Below are 14,448 nucleotides of genomic sequence, written 5' to 3'. Positions count from 1 at the left end.
CACTTCACCTCTACCAATTTCCTCTTTGTAAAAAATGGAGTTTCTATTCTCAGATTCTACCTACAGAATATGTGGGAAGCATTGTGAGTGGTAAGAGAAAGAAAATGGAGAAGACGGGTGAAGTGGCTTTTACAGCAGCATCAGGGGAAATAATGACAGAACTGTGGATATGGGGATGGGAGCAGCAAGGAGAAACTCTTCAGAAGGACTCCTGGTAGCAATGCCTGACTCCTGGCATAGTTTCCCTCCAGAGATACAGTTTCAGGGTTGGGGGCTTGATCCTTTAAGTGGTCCAGAGGCTTTGAGCCATCTATACATCTGAGTCCTGCCATCTGAAGAGGAATGGTGCCTTGGTTTCAGGGCTACATGATGCAACCACAAGTTGCAGTAAATTGAGGTGGAAATGTGGGGGACAGGGGCTGGCAAGAGTCTCAGAGAACCTGGCTCCTGTTGCAAGGCCTTCTTGCCCTGGGAAAGTTAACAGTGGGCGGGCTGCCTCCTCTAGGGTCCAGAGCAATACCAGTTCCCTGCTGGGGCATTTTTATTTTTACCACACTCAGTGCTCCTTCTACAAAATTGTAGCTGCTCTGGAATCATTTTTGAGTACTTTTGACATGTGTTAAAAGGCAAGGGAGACTATATGGGAACTCTCTGTACTACCGTTGCAATTTTTCTTAAATCTAAAACCGTTCTAAAAAACAACGAGGGAAACACGGTCCCTCCTATACATAACCCCAGCACTTTGCCTTGCTTTCCTCTCAGCAGTGGAAGGAAATTTGACAACCTCCCCCTCTTCTTTAAGGATATTTGTCAAAGGCTGATCTAGGCTACAAGTTAAAGCGTTGTTTGATAAAAAGCAATAAACCCTGGTAATTGCATGTCCTATCAGGCCTCACTGCCTGTCATAGCTTACTTATACCAAGGGAAGCAGCAGAAACTCAAGGCAAAGATATTCTACATCCATTGTGGGTTTTAGAGGGATGGGGTAGAGGGAGGTGCAGAGCTGGGTAGAGTGCAGTGACTGGCAGATTCCAATATGCCATTGTCATGTTGCATCAAGTTTCTTCTTGCAGACAGAAACCTGCCTCCACACATGAGTGCAGCCCCTCCTTAATCATCTAAGGACCCTGGTTCAGCAGTCAGCCTTACTCCTAATGACATTCTGTTAAATGGACAAATTCCTCTGAAGCCTTATCCTTCTTTGAAATCCAATTTTGCAGGAAGCCAAATCTGATTGGGGGTAGCCATGGAAACCACAATGAGGAGTCTTGGAGGAGGTAGAGAGAGGCAAGGCAAAACATGATAGTCAAGAGTCTTTTACTGCTCTGTCGGAAATATCAAAGGAGAGGTTGGCAGCAGACGAGTCCCTGCCTGGGTCCTGTTCTGTGTGGCTGGGTACCATGTGGCTGTCATGGGAGTAAGCAGCCAGCTGTCTCCACACGCAGGCAGGGGGATGGAGCAGAATACACAAGTCCCAGGTCTGTCTGCCTCCCTCTTTTTCCCCTCCCCCCAGCCCCAATTCCAGCAAGATCCTAGCATCCCCTTCTTAGCTGTCTCCCCTTTAAAGGCAAACAACAAAAGAATGACAAGGTTAAAATACAAGGCCCTCACAGATAAGAGGTCCTTTGGAGCAGAGGCCGTGAAATTAATCTGAAATTCCTTGTAATTAGATAAGATAAAGGTATCTAAAGAGATGCAGAGCAGCCAGGAATGGAGTCCACAGCACAATATGCGGAAAGGATACCGCCTGGTCCACCGGGGCCCCTCACACACTGTCAGGAGACAGAAGACACAGAAAACAGGGCCCATGCCAGCCTCTGGGCTGCTTGGAGATGCCGTCTACATGTTCTCATGCCAGGTGGACGCTCACTGAATATGCATCCATGGGGTGTCCAAAGGGCTCAATCAGGAAGAAACAAAAGCATCTGGCACCCAGAATGGCATGGGTAGGAACAACTGCAAGCAAAGCAGGAGCTGGCTGGCACTGCTCCGCCCTGGGTGAAATGGGTCTGGAGAGGAGACTGCAGAGGGCAGCTCTTGGGCTTTATTCTGAGCTGGTTATTGATCCCTGGATGCCGGGTCACAACACACGGCGGAGCTGACGTCTGCCCTCTGGATGTGCGGCCGCTGCATCTCAGCCCCTGGGTCCCAACCCCATCAACTGGGCTTATTGACTCTTTTATTGACGATGCTGGGGCCTAATGGGGACAAGAGCTGCACACTTCATTAAGGACTGTGGAAGGAGAGATGACGCATCCAGCCGGTGCCAAGAACCAGGCTCACTGCATGCTTGGCAAGACCCCGGAAACCAAGCCTCATTGCACCCTTGAGGCAGAGGAGCTGGACACAAGATGCTTGCTTGGGCACATCGCTCAGTGGCCTTAAGATGCAGGGTTTCCAGAGCTTGCCAGAAGCCTTGCTCTTACTAATTAGCGAATCTTTCCATTTAGGTGGGTCCTATTATACACACACTCACACAAATGCACTTCGATGGCCTCCCCTTCCAGCTCACGCTTCCAGATTCTTTCCACTAATACATACAACAAAATAAGCAGGTTCTCGTATCATATCGGGGAACATTCCCAAAGCAGGTTCTCAGTGAGGCACAGGCTCAGAATAGAATGAGGGACTATTAAAACTCAAGAGTCTTCAAGGTGATTCAAATTTAAGATAAGGAACTGACTTAGTGCTCTGCACAGGGCCACCCACCTCAGCAGGGGCTGTGCTGGCATTAGAATCCTGGTTCTCTAGTGCTGGTCCAAAGCTCTTATAGAACTGAACATCTGAGATGGATAATTACAGCCCAGGGATCACTGAGAAGCTCTGTGAAACAATCAGAGTCGGGCTCCCTCCATCTAAGTAGTAACATTTCTTTCTTTGTTCTTTATCTCGTATTTCTATCACTCCCCTTATTATTTTTCCCTAATATTTCCCACTTATTTTTTTGTATCTTCTTTGCCTATCCCTTAGACCACATTAGACATCCCCCAGGGGCCCTGCTGAGTTGAACAGAGGCCTTAAAGACCAAAGAGGTTGATGACTCTGACATTCTCTGTCTTTGATTGGTTCTCTTGGGAGTCTGAAGTGTGTGTGGGGGGGTGTGCAGGGCATGCGGAAAGTGTCAGCTGCAGCCAGATGAGGCTGTGCACTCTCTGAATGAGACGTGCAGGCAGTCTGTGGGGTTAATCTGCGTGAGAGGCAGGTGGGGTCAAGGCTAATTTTATAGGCTAGGTATTTGCAGACATGATAAATTTGGAAAACTATGGAAGGAGTAACCCTTTCTTTTAGGGGTGATTAGGGAGATTAAAAGTAAATAATAGAAGGGAAGCAACCTTACAAAGGCAGAACTGGCTTTCTTTGATTTCCTTTCATTTATTATTTCAAAAGGCAAAAGTTTAAGCTTGTAAGCCCCTTCCTTTATTTCTTCCCTTTCTTCTCCCTCACTTTACTACAGGTGTTAGAATTCAAGGTTGGGGCAGGGGGATTCAAGGTGAGAGAAGAGGCAATTATTTAGAATCTGATAGAAAGCTCTGGTCTGCACTGCACAGGTGCACACATGCTTGGAGGAATATGCACACTAAGAGAAACTGATGTAATCTGGCCAGACTCACCAATATTTACAAATACCAACAGAAACACTACCTGGAGTCAGAAATAACACCAGCAATGGCTGATTATTTCAATGCAAGAAAGTGGGTGAAAATACCCTTCCCCTAGTGGACATCCTGTGTGTAATGACCTTTAGGTCCCCGAAATACATTCTTTCCTTTCCTGCAGAATTGTGTCAGTGTCCATTTTGATTTTTTCCTTTCTAGATGTCTAATCCTAAACATCCTTGTCCTAAACGTCCTAAACATCCTTGGACTTCCTTTCCAGCAGCATTTTCTACCAATGTAAACCAGGCTCTTTCATATATAAGACAGCACTCTCGGTCCTTGTTGCATTGATTTTTAGACTCTGAATTGAAAAGTAATTCAATTCAGTGAATTGTCCCTCCTCTTATCTTTTCACAGAATTCATGATCCCCCCCCATCTCCTACCACCTTTTAGATCTTCAATCTCACCGTCTTTTTCATCTTCAGTCTTTCCCTCTGTCTGCTAACATCCTTGGTCTCCTCTATCCTAAAAACAAAACAAAACAAACAAAAACATTCCTTCAACCCCGCTAACTTCTCCAATCTCATCCTTTCTTCTCCTTCCTTTCCCCCATCAGATCTCATGTCCTTTGCCTGTCTTTGCACCAGTGAAGTGACTCTCCTGAGGGCATTGATGCCCTCCTTCCTTCTCACCTCTGCTTAGTCTTTACCAACCTATCTCTGCAGCACTGGGTGGCATCGGCCACTTGCTCTTGCTTTGGGCACCCAGCTTCCTTGGCACTGCCCTAGCCCAGTCTTCCTCCTATCTTTCCTAACTATTATTTCTCTGCTTCCTTCTTTGGCTCTCTTCATTTCACCTTCGTAATCACCAGAGTTTCACACTTGCCTTTCTCCTCTTCCTCTCCTTTCTCTCCTTGTTCTCTGAGTCCCCAGTGGTCTCAATCTCCCACCACCATAACTTTCCCCTTCATGCAGATGACTCTTCTAATTTATACCTCTGTTGTTTATTTCCACCTGGATATCTGAACAGTTCCACCAATTTATTATTTCCTCTCCCCTTAATCCTTGTAATGGCAACAAAGTTCAGTGAAAGTGGCATGAGTTTATGAGTCTAAGAGATGTGAGTCCCAATTCTGGCTCAGCCACCTGGCAGCTCTAAGCCTCTGGACAGAGCTCTACAAGCCTCAGTTTCCTCATCTGTAAATTGGATATCATAATTCCTACCTTACAGGGTAATTATGAAGCTTAAGTAAGATGGCATTTGTAAGCATATATGGTATATGCTCAACAAATTGTAACTGTTATAAAGAAATTGCTATTGTCCAGTAATCCAAACTCAAAATGTAGGACTCATCTTGGACCCTTCCTCATTCCCATTCCAAATATCCACCAACCCTGCCAATCTTACCTCCCCACAATGGCCTTTGAATCCCTCCTTTGAATCCTGAGTGTCACCACTCTGGGTTGGGTTCTCATTATCTTTGTTGAGATGTGATACTGAAATGGCTTTTAATCCAACCCTCAGCATCCAATCTCCCCATTATCACATGCCACTCTTCATCCATATTCAGAATACACATCCCAAAGCACAATCCTGACCCCACCAAAGAGGTGATAGAGTATAGTGGCCCTGAAGTCAGGCAGTTCTCTGCTCAAATCTGCCACTTGCCTACTGTGACCTTGGTCAAGCTACTTATCCTCTCCATACCTCAATTTCCCTATCTGTAAAATGGCAACACTATTGGTATTTTCAAGGTTGTTGTGAGGATTCAAAGAGCTAATATATATTGTGTTTATAACTGCCTGCAACATGGTAGATGATTCACCTATGTTAGCAATTATTATGATCTCTGCATTCATTCCCCGCAACAGCTAGCCCTGGGAAGTGCTTAATGCCTATATATATACTGAATCATCTGTAATCTCTCATTTGAACCTTCTTGCTCACTAAAGATATATTTGAGGAGTGACTGGCTGAGATATGTGTGTCATTGGTCTCCAAGGATGAGAGCTTTTCCTCTTTATGAAGCAAACTTGCCTTTAAAAAGATGGAAAGAGTGGCCTTGGCTTCCTTGGCACCAGGCTGTAACAAATTGGGATAATCAGCCTGCAGATTCTCCCTGCCCACCTCCAAAGATTTCCTCCCTGCCCTATTTATTTTGGAATACTTGCAGTGCTTCCAAACCACATGGGGAAAACCTTTGTCTGGAAGGCATGAGATATTAACTCCTCTTTTCACTCACTGTGACAGAAATCAAGTTTCCACTATAAATACAGACCCCAGAAAGAACCAATCAGAAGGCAGATTATATCCCAGGAGTCGGTAGCCTCTTTAGTCTGTAGGGCTGCCAGCAGGGCTGAGCTCTACAGAAAGCAGTGGGGGAGGGGGATGGGGATGGGGTGTTTGACAGGGAGGGGTGATGGACTAGGGATAAAACAAGCAAGCGAGAAAAATGGAAACAAAGAAAGTGAATGAGAAACTGGATGAAAAAGTAAAGAAATTGAGAAATAGAAAGAAAATGTAAGAGAAAATATAGAGGAAATTAAATCAAATAGATTCACTCCATTTCCCTAGTTGTAATTTCAGGATATACCATGTTCCACCCACAGGACATTGAGAAGCTTCAGGGAGTGGCTGTAAATTCCTAAAGAAAAGTGCCTTGTTCAGAGTCAAGCTGTTATTATCCACTGCTGTACTTTTTAGCATATGCACTATCAATACAATGACATGTCTTATTGAGTAATATGTGATATTCCACATCGTGAGACTATTGATGCAGAATTTCCTTTCTCAGAGCTCAATATTCCAATCACAGCCTGTTGCATCACATCATTGAGGCCATCCACTTAATGACAAGTTATAAGATGCATATTGCAGTATATTCATGTTCATTTTATGCTCACAGTGCTTAAAATCTCCTCTAAACAGCCTCTGCTCCCAGCCTATTAAGGTGCTGGTGTTATCTACACTCCATTCAATGGTGTGGAAATAATTGTCTTGAGACTAAAGAAAAAATTGATGGTCACAAGCCGAGTCAGCACTTGTGTTCTTTTCTTACTCTGTTGAATCAGGTGTTATTTACCTCTTCCAACACCTGGGACTCCTGATAAGTCACTCCCCTGGTAGCTTTTTCCAGGACAGTGCTGTGGGGTCTTTGGAAGAAGCAGGGATCCTTCATAAATGGTATTGTTATCAGCACAATTCACATAGCTAGCAGATGTGCAAAATCGAAACCACCAAGGGCACTCAGGCCGAGGGGCCTTCCCCAGCTCCATCTGGCTGCTCTGAAATGTGCTCACGACTTGGAAGTCATTAGAGAAAGAAGGGCTCTACTTAACAGTGGGCTTATGTGCCTGTGAGAAGATGCTTGTATTCTGACAAAGTCGGGATGCTTTTTGGTTCCCCCACAACTGCTATACCAGCACCGCCATCCCAGAGCCCCCTCCCTGCAAACCTGGCTCTACTGGAGGCCTGCCTGTTAGAGACAGGTGGACCCTTTTCCCCATCTTTTCCTCTTCCTCTTATCTCTTGGATGAAGCACCAGGACTCAGGCTGGTGAAGGAGAGCGATTGCCCCTGGCAGCTGATAGTTGGGCAATGGGGCCTGTGACTTTGCCTTTAAATATCAACCACACACACAGACAACACTGGCAGCATGAGAGGTTTCCATGGTGACAGAATGCAGGCCATGACCTCTGTAAATGTAATCAGAGCACTGGGATTGGTATGTGAGACAGGTTTAATTTCTCCTCCGATGGAAGCTCTGTGGTCCGGGCCATACATAGGCTTTGTACGTGACAGACAACCTGTTATCTTCACCGGGGCAGCTCTGCATATGGCAACCCCCACTGCTCCAGAGCTGCTTCCTCCACAGTCTGAGCAGGCCGCAGGATGTAAAAGGTCACTGGGGACTGGAACGGCAGTCACATCAATACCTGGCATCCCTGCCCAGTGTCCTCAGGAGGTGCGACTGTCCCTTTTACGAGGAGCAGCTGTGGCATGGTCGCATAAGAGCCAGATTAAGGACTTGGAAGATTGGCTGAGGTTTTCATCTCTGCTCTGCCACCAACAGTGTGATTTTGGGCAAGTCATTTAACCTCCAACTTTCAGCGTCTAACCCCCGGGAGAAAATGCCGAGGAAGAGAAGGCTGAGGGCTTCCAGAGTCCCCAAGAGAAGATGGTACCCAATTATGCTTAATAGGGTAGGCTTAATAGTTCTCACTCTACAATCCCCAGTGGAACCCTGCCCCAGGAAGTGAGTTTTCCATCTCACCAGTGCTAGTTACTAGGGCTTCTAACCCTAATTCTATGGTTAAAAACAGAGAGTGTGAGGATAACCATTGGAGAGCCTCAACAGGACTTCCTCACCTCTATACTGATTTGGAAACAAAACCAGGGTACAATTCCTTCCAAGCTGGCCCAGAGTCGGAGACCAGTTCATACTAAACTGATGGAAAACAGAGGCTTGGAGAGGAATGTAGCAGTATCAAAGGAGGAGCCCACAGCCTCTTCCCTTGACCACCACTCAGCCTTGGCAAAGAGCTGCTCTGGCCACTTTGATGCCGGCATCCTCTGAGTCCATTTGCCAAATCATATGAGACACTGGCAGACACTGCCAGTCTTCCTGCTTTTCTGATTTCTTTCACGGTTTCAGTATAGTGCTCTGAACAAAAACAAGCTTTGGGCTAAGAAGAGATTCATAGGGCTGTGTGACACATTTTTCTTTCCAAAAGGAGCTGGTTCATAAAATTCTCCTTTCAGAATCTCATCAAAGAATCTTAGATCTCAGAGCTAGAAGGGACTTGAGAAACCCTGTAGCTTATAGTGAAAAACTGAGGTCCAGACTGGAGAAGGGATGTACCTGAGTTATAGCAAATTAACGAACAGCTGAACCACAAGGGTGTCGGGGCCCCATTCTGCTCAGCTGAGTACTAATTTGCTTCCTGGATGCTTTTGAACCTCAAACTGAAGCAGAGAGGAAGTGAGGGGAGGATTCAAAAGTGGTTGTTGAACATTAGAATCAGGAAATGGTGATTTGGCTGAATCTACAGATAATAGCATTACCACTTCCTATGTTAGCTGATGCCAAATGACGGAAGATTCTGGATAAGAAAATAGTTAAGTGACAGGACCATGGTCTTCCAAACAATTATCCCCATCCATTCCACACTGTTTCTCTCAGGTCACTGAGAGGAGCATGAGTCTGATTGTTCAGAGGGTTTATAGGTTAGTGTCAAAAACAGAATCATGAAACCAAAGAATAATGGAGTTTATAGGAACTCCAAGAGAATATCTGGTTTGGCATTATGTCTTCTGGTAACTAAATCATCTAGGACAGGTAATTTGATTATCTTTTCTTTTTATTAAAGGACCTACTTCCTCAACTGTACATGAGGAAATAAGGTTCCTTTCAGCTCTAACATCCAGAATTCCATGATTTCTTTTTCAGACTCTTTTCCCTTATAGTTTATTACAGTACTTGAAATTCTTACCATGAGGGAGAGCCTTAACTCTGAGTAAGGTATTGCCTCCAGAAAAGAAGCATACTCGCATCTATTTCATTTAAGCAGACATGAACTGAATACCTGGTATGTTCCAGGAACAGTGTCAGGTAGTAAGAATTCATAAATAAATAAGATATGAATTACCTGGCAGGGCTAACATGTTGCTCCATTCTCACTCTTTATTCCATTAGTGTACATCAGTTCATCAAATTAGCAGCTGTCTTCAGGGGCTGATATAGGATACAGGCAGGTAAATATTGATAGGACATGAAAGCAAGAAATATCTGGGACACTCAGCATTACCCAAGAGAAGAGAATTCAGGCCTGGGTGAATATTAAAAATTAAGTATTAATATTAAAATCAACTTGAGGGATTGGGTACCAAGGAAGGATGGAGAACGAAAGGGATCTGAAGGCAAGCAATGCTTATTTCAGAATTTTTTTCCCAAGGATCTTTGATCATTGACCTCTGGAATCTTCCATCTTTGGTCAACTTTACTAAACTCCTGGCTCAGATCTGGTCTTCCTCAGTGGCTTCTCTTTGTACTAATAAGTTTTTAGTGTGGGTTCCCAGGTACTACCAGGTGAGATCACTTTAACAATTTGTCCCTAAGACCACTGGATCATAGCCCCCATCTCTCAAATGTGATGATTTCAGTCCGTCTTTCTCCTTTCTTGTGTCTTTTTGATATTTCCAGGGTTATTTCACAGATTTGCATCACTTCTGCCTCTGCCAACCCATTGGTTCTTATTTGTCCCTTGGCTCATTTTGAAAAGTGCCTACTTTTGCTATGCTGCCCATAAGGTGTGGACTTGCTTACCCTTCACCTGACAGAGACTTCAGTACCTGCCAGGGCTGGGTCAGGAGGGCTTAAGAATAACCATATGCTGCCTTCCACTCAAAGTTTGTCACTGAGTGTGGCCCATCTGCCGACTCCATCCATACTTTTGTCATTTTCTTTCTCTCAGCAGTCTCCTTTTCTTTCCAGCAACCTGGCTTCTTTAAGGGTCCCATGGATGATTGATTGGATGAGACAGAAACCCAAATCAAATAGCCTTAGGCAAAAAAAAAAAAAAGAAATTAATTGTCACCAAGATTCCAAGGAAGCCTTGAATAACTGAACATGGAAGGCAGGCCTTAAATGCAGCTTGTCTTTGGGCCCCTGGATTCCATTGTTTCTTAGGCCATAGAAAGGCTCTCATTGGCCCAACCCAGGTCAGTTGTGGTCATGGGGGCAGTGTTATGTAAGAACATAGCAGTTCCTACAGAAACCACATGAGTGGAAATGAGGGAGAAGAAATTCCTAGACAACACAGATCGCTGTTTCTAAAGGTGGGTAGAGTTGTTGAACAGGTAAAGCAATCTATCCATCACAGCTCCCTACAGAGCTGCCTGAATATGCCTAAATCACTATAGAAAATGTTAAAATTCTCTCTTACAGGACTTCTGGGCCCTTGAAAATCAGGGGTGTGGTCAGACAGGGGTTTAGATCCTTACTCTGTTCACTCACTGGAGCCTTAGTTCCAGCCTGTCTGGGACTCTGCTTTACTAGGTGTTATATTTTTTGGTTGTGATATGTTCAGGGTGGACCCAGATTTCACAAAGATAAAAACTGGCCCCTTCTTAGCCAACTCTCCCTCCTCCCATCTTCCCCAGGTCAGTAAATGGTACTGTGGATAATCCAGTTGCCCAAGATCTAGAAACCTGGGGGTCATTCATTTCTCTTTCTCCCTCTGTCAATTCCATCTGCTAAATATCTTTCAAACTCTCCACTTCTCTCCAGCCCTGCTGCCACCATCACCTCTCATCTTGCAGCCCCCTAGTCTTATACCCTGTCAACCTATTTTCCACATTATAGCCAGTGATCTCTTTTTTTAAAAATCTGCTTATGTCCCTCACTAATTAAAACTTTAGTAGCCTCCCAATATTATGTTTCCAAACCCCTCAATATGGCTAATATGTCCCCGTCCCCCCGACCATGCTTGACCTCTTGCTTATCTCCTCTGCCAAATGGTCCTCTTACTCTCTGTCATCTTCGGTAGCAGACTTCTTTCAGTTTCTCATTGAGACACACCCACTCCCACTTTCATTTTTCCACATGTGCTGTTCCCTCCCTCTGCAGCACTCTTCCCTCTAACCTTCATTCAGCTGACCCTTACTCATGCTTCAAGTCTCAACTTAAACATCATTTCCCCTGGTAACCATCCTTGGCTCTCCAGGCTGGCTTGTTTCCTTCTCATATGTTCCTGTAGCACTAAGACCTACCATTCAAAAGTCAAGTCCCATCTGTAACTACCTGTCTACCACCTCTCTCCCTCCCAACCCTCCCTGAGGGTCCAGACCTTTCCTATCATGTTCACCACTATATCCTCAGCACTTACTGTGCCTGGTGTATCGTAGGTTCTAAACAAATGCTTATTGAGGAAGTGCTGAAGGTAAGCCTCTTGGGTTTTTTTTTTAATACTTTTTATTTTGAATTAATTTCAAACTTACAGAAAAGTTTAGGTACCCCAGTACTAGAATTCTTGTATACCATTTACCTAGACTCATCAATTGTTAGCTTTTGTCACGTTTGCTTTATTGTTTTCTCTTTATGTAAATTTACATATTTTTTCCAAACCATCTGAGAGTAAATTGCAGATATCATGCTCCTTTTCCCATGAATACTTCAGTAGTATTTCCTAAGAATGAGGATATTTCCTTAGATAACACCAGTTATCAAAATGAGGAAAGTTAACAAAGATACATGAGCTCTAATTCTTTTTTTTTTTTTTAGGGGAAGTAGAAAGTACTGGGGAAGGAGGGCAGTCCAGGATTAAGTGCATGCATCACAGGGTCACCTCCCTTTCTCCTTCCTCTCTCTCTCTGCCCTTGTTCAGGAGCTTCCTCAAAAGCTGAGGCCCTGGTGGGGATCCCTAGGCATCTGTTTTCCCTCCATGCCCCCACTGGCAGCAGCAACTTCTCTACACTCATGTCCATACCTCACCTTGCCCTTAGTCCTCTGTCAGGAAGCTGGAAGCCCTCTGAGCAGGATGGCTTTGTTCTACAATACAAGGTCCCGAAGGGAGAGGAAACCCAGTCCGCCGGAAGTGGAAGCTGGAAGTAAAGGTGAGGCCTAGGAAGTGGGAAGATGGCTCCTGGGACCCGCAATCATGTATCGGCATTTCGTGCATGCATGAAGAGGGGAAAAGACAAGCTGCGGGGCTAGAGTAAGATTTGCACACCTTGGGTCCTGGGACCATCCTGCTCAGCTGAGTGGAATACCAAACGAGGGTGTCTTGGAGCTGCACTTCACTTCAACCAGGCAATCGACAGGAGAAGCAGCGAGCGAGACCGACAGACTGTCACTGGCAAAATGAACTGTCACCTCCCATTTTTCAGAGGCACGGGGGATGAATTGCAGCCTTGAACCGTGCGGCCCGCTGCTGATTGAGTTCCGCTGTCTTAGAACCCCTTCGAACAAGGCGAGTTCATTTCAGACTGACGTCCCACCGCTCATCAATTTAAGAGCCAGTAAAATTAACCACTTCGGAGCTGACTTGCTCCCTCCCCCTGCTTGGATTCCGCATCCTGAAAGGTCACCAAATAAATCTCTCTGGGTTCTACTAGCATAATATGCAGCTTGGAGACAGGGTCTCAGAAGAGGAGACCGAGCCAGAGATAGCCCAGGCCTGAAAGGTTGCCGAGGCCCCCTCACAGCCACCGGTCCATGGCAGTGGTGTGACAAGACAGGCCTTTGCTAGCTCTGCTCCCACCAATTCAGCTTCTGCTCCCAAGAGATCTAGGGTTGGGTAGAGTTGGGTGGCTGAGAATGGAGGTGCTACAGAAGACCCCCTAGTCTTTTGGCAGAGACCTCTGTGCAGTGCTGGTCTCCCATCTGCTGTGGACTGAATGTTTGCGCCCCACACCTGTTCATATGTTGGAATCCTAATCCTCAATATAATGGTATTTGGAAGTGGGCATTTGGGAAGTAATCAGGTTAAATTAGGTCATGGGGGTGGGGCCCCAATGTTGGGATATAATGCCCTTATAAAATGGAAGAGAAGCTGAAACCTTTTTTTCTTGGCCATGTGAGGAGGATACAGCAAGGAGACGGCAGCCATCTGTAAACCAGGAAGAGGACTCTCACCAGGAACCTCACTATGCTGGCACCCTGATCTTGGACTTCCAGCCTCCAGAACCGTAAGAAACAAATGTCTGTTGTTTATGCTGCCTAGTTTATGGTATTATGTTATAGCAGCCCGAATTAAGTCAACATCCTCAGGGCCTTACACATGGTAGGTGCCGGTCAAATGTCTATTAAACCAAATAAGACTTAATTGCTTTAGCATCAATAAGTAGTTTGCATGAACAGGAAAAAGGGATGTTTCCACAAGGACAACTTTACTGTCAGAGCTATCTATTGGGCCCCAGCCCATGCTAGAAACCCACTAGCAAGTTGAAATGCAGCAGAGCAGAGTCCTCTGTCTCCAGAAGAAAAAGTGCCTTAGGCTGCCCCCCCCTCCCCCCGCCACACACACTTACCCCTCTTCTCTCACAAAGACCTGTCCAGTGAGTCTAGTTAGCAAATCTTAGGGCTTCTCCTCTCCTCTATATCTAGGGCACAAATGGTTTCATCAATACTCTTTTTTTGTTGTTAATATTTATGTATTTATTTCGGCTGAGCCAGGTCTTAGCTGCTGCACTCGGGATCTTTTAGTTGCAGTATGCAGACTTCTTAGTTGTGGCACACGGACTCTTAGTTGCAGCATGCATGCATGCGGAATCTAGTTCCCTGACCAGGGATTGAACCCGGGCCCCCTGCATGGGGAGAGCGGAGTCTTACTCACTGGACCACCGGGGATGTCCCTCATTAATAGGCTTTTGAACCTCTTCTCACCACAGGAGACTGTGGCAGTGGTTGTTTCTGGGGATACAACTGAATCGCTCTCAGGATGATTTTAAGGTATTAAGGTGATTTTAAGGTGAAGGCCAGATGATGTCTATGCCCCAGGTTATATCCACCAATGGGCCAGATTAGTGGTCTCTGCTGCCTGAAGAGAACATGTTCACATTCCTGTTCTCATCCTAATGCTTTATTGCTGTGTTTTCATTGGGGACTTTTGGCCCTACACCTAGAGTGAGAAGACCTAGTTTTCAAATCGGGCTCTACCTTCCCTAACTAAATGACTTGAGCAAATTACTTAACTTATCTAAACCTCATATTCCTCATCTGTAAACCCACACGAGTTGTTAAAAAGTTCAAGTAACATCATGTTTGTGAAAGCCCTAGTAAACTACAAAGTTATGTATGGATGCTGGGGTTTATTCATTTTAGTCTCAGCAGCAAAAGAAAAACCTGAGAATA

This window comes from Kogia breviceps, chromosome 19 (genome assembly GCF_026419965.1).
Source record: "Kogia breviceps isolate mKogBre1 chromosome 19, mKogBre1 haplotype 1, whole genome shotgun sequence".
Taxonomy (NCBI): Eukaryota; Metazoa; Chordata; class Mammalia; order Artiodactyla; family Physeteridae; genus Kogia; species Kogia breviceps.
Note: the sequence above shows the minus strand (reverse complement) of the source record.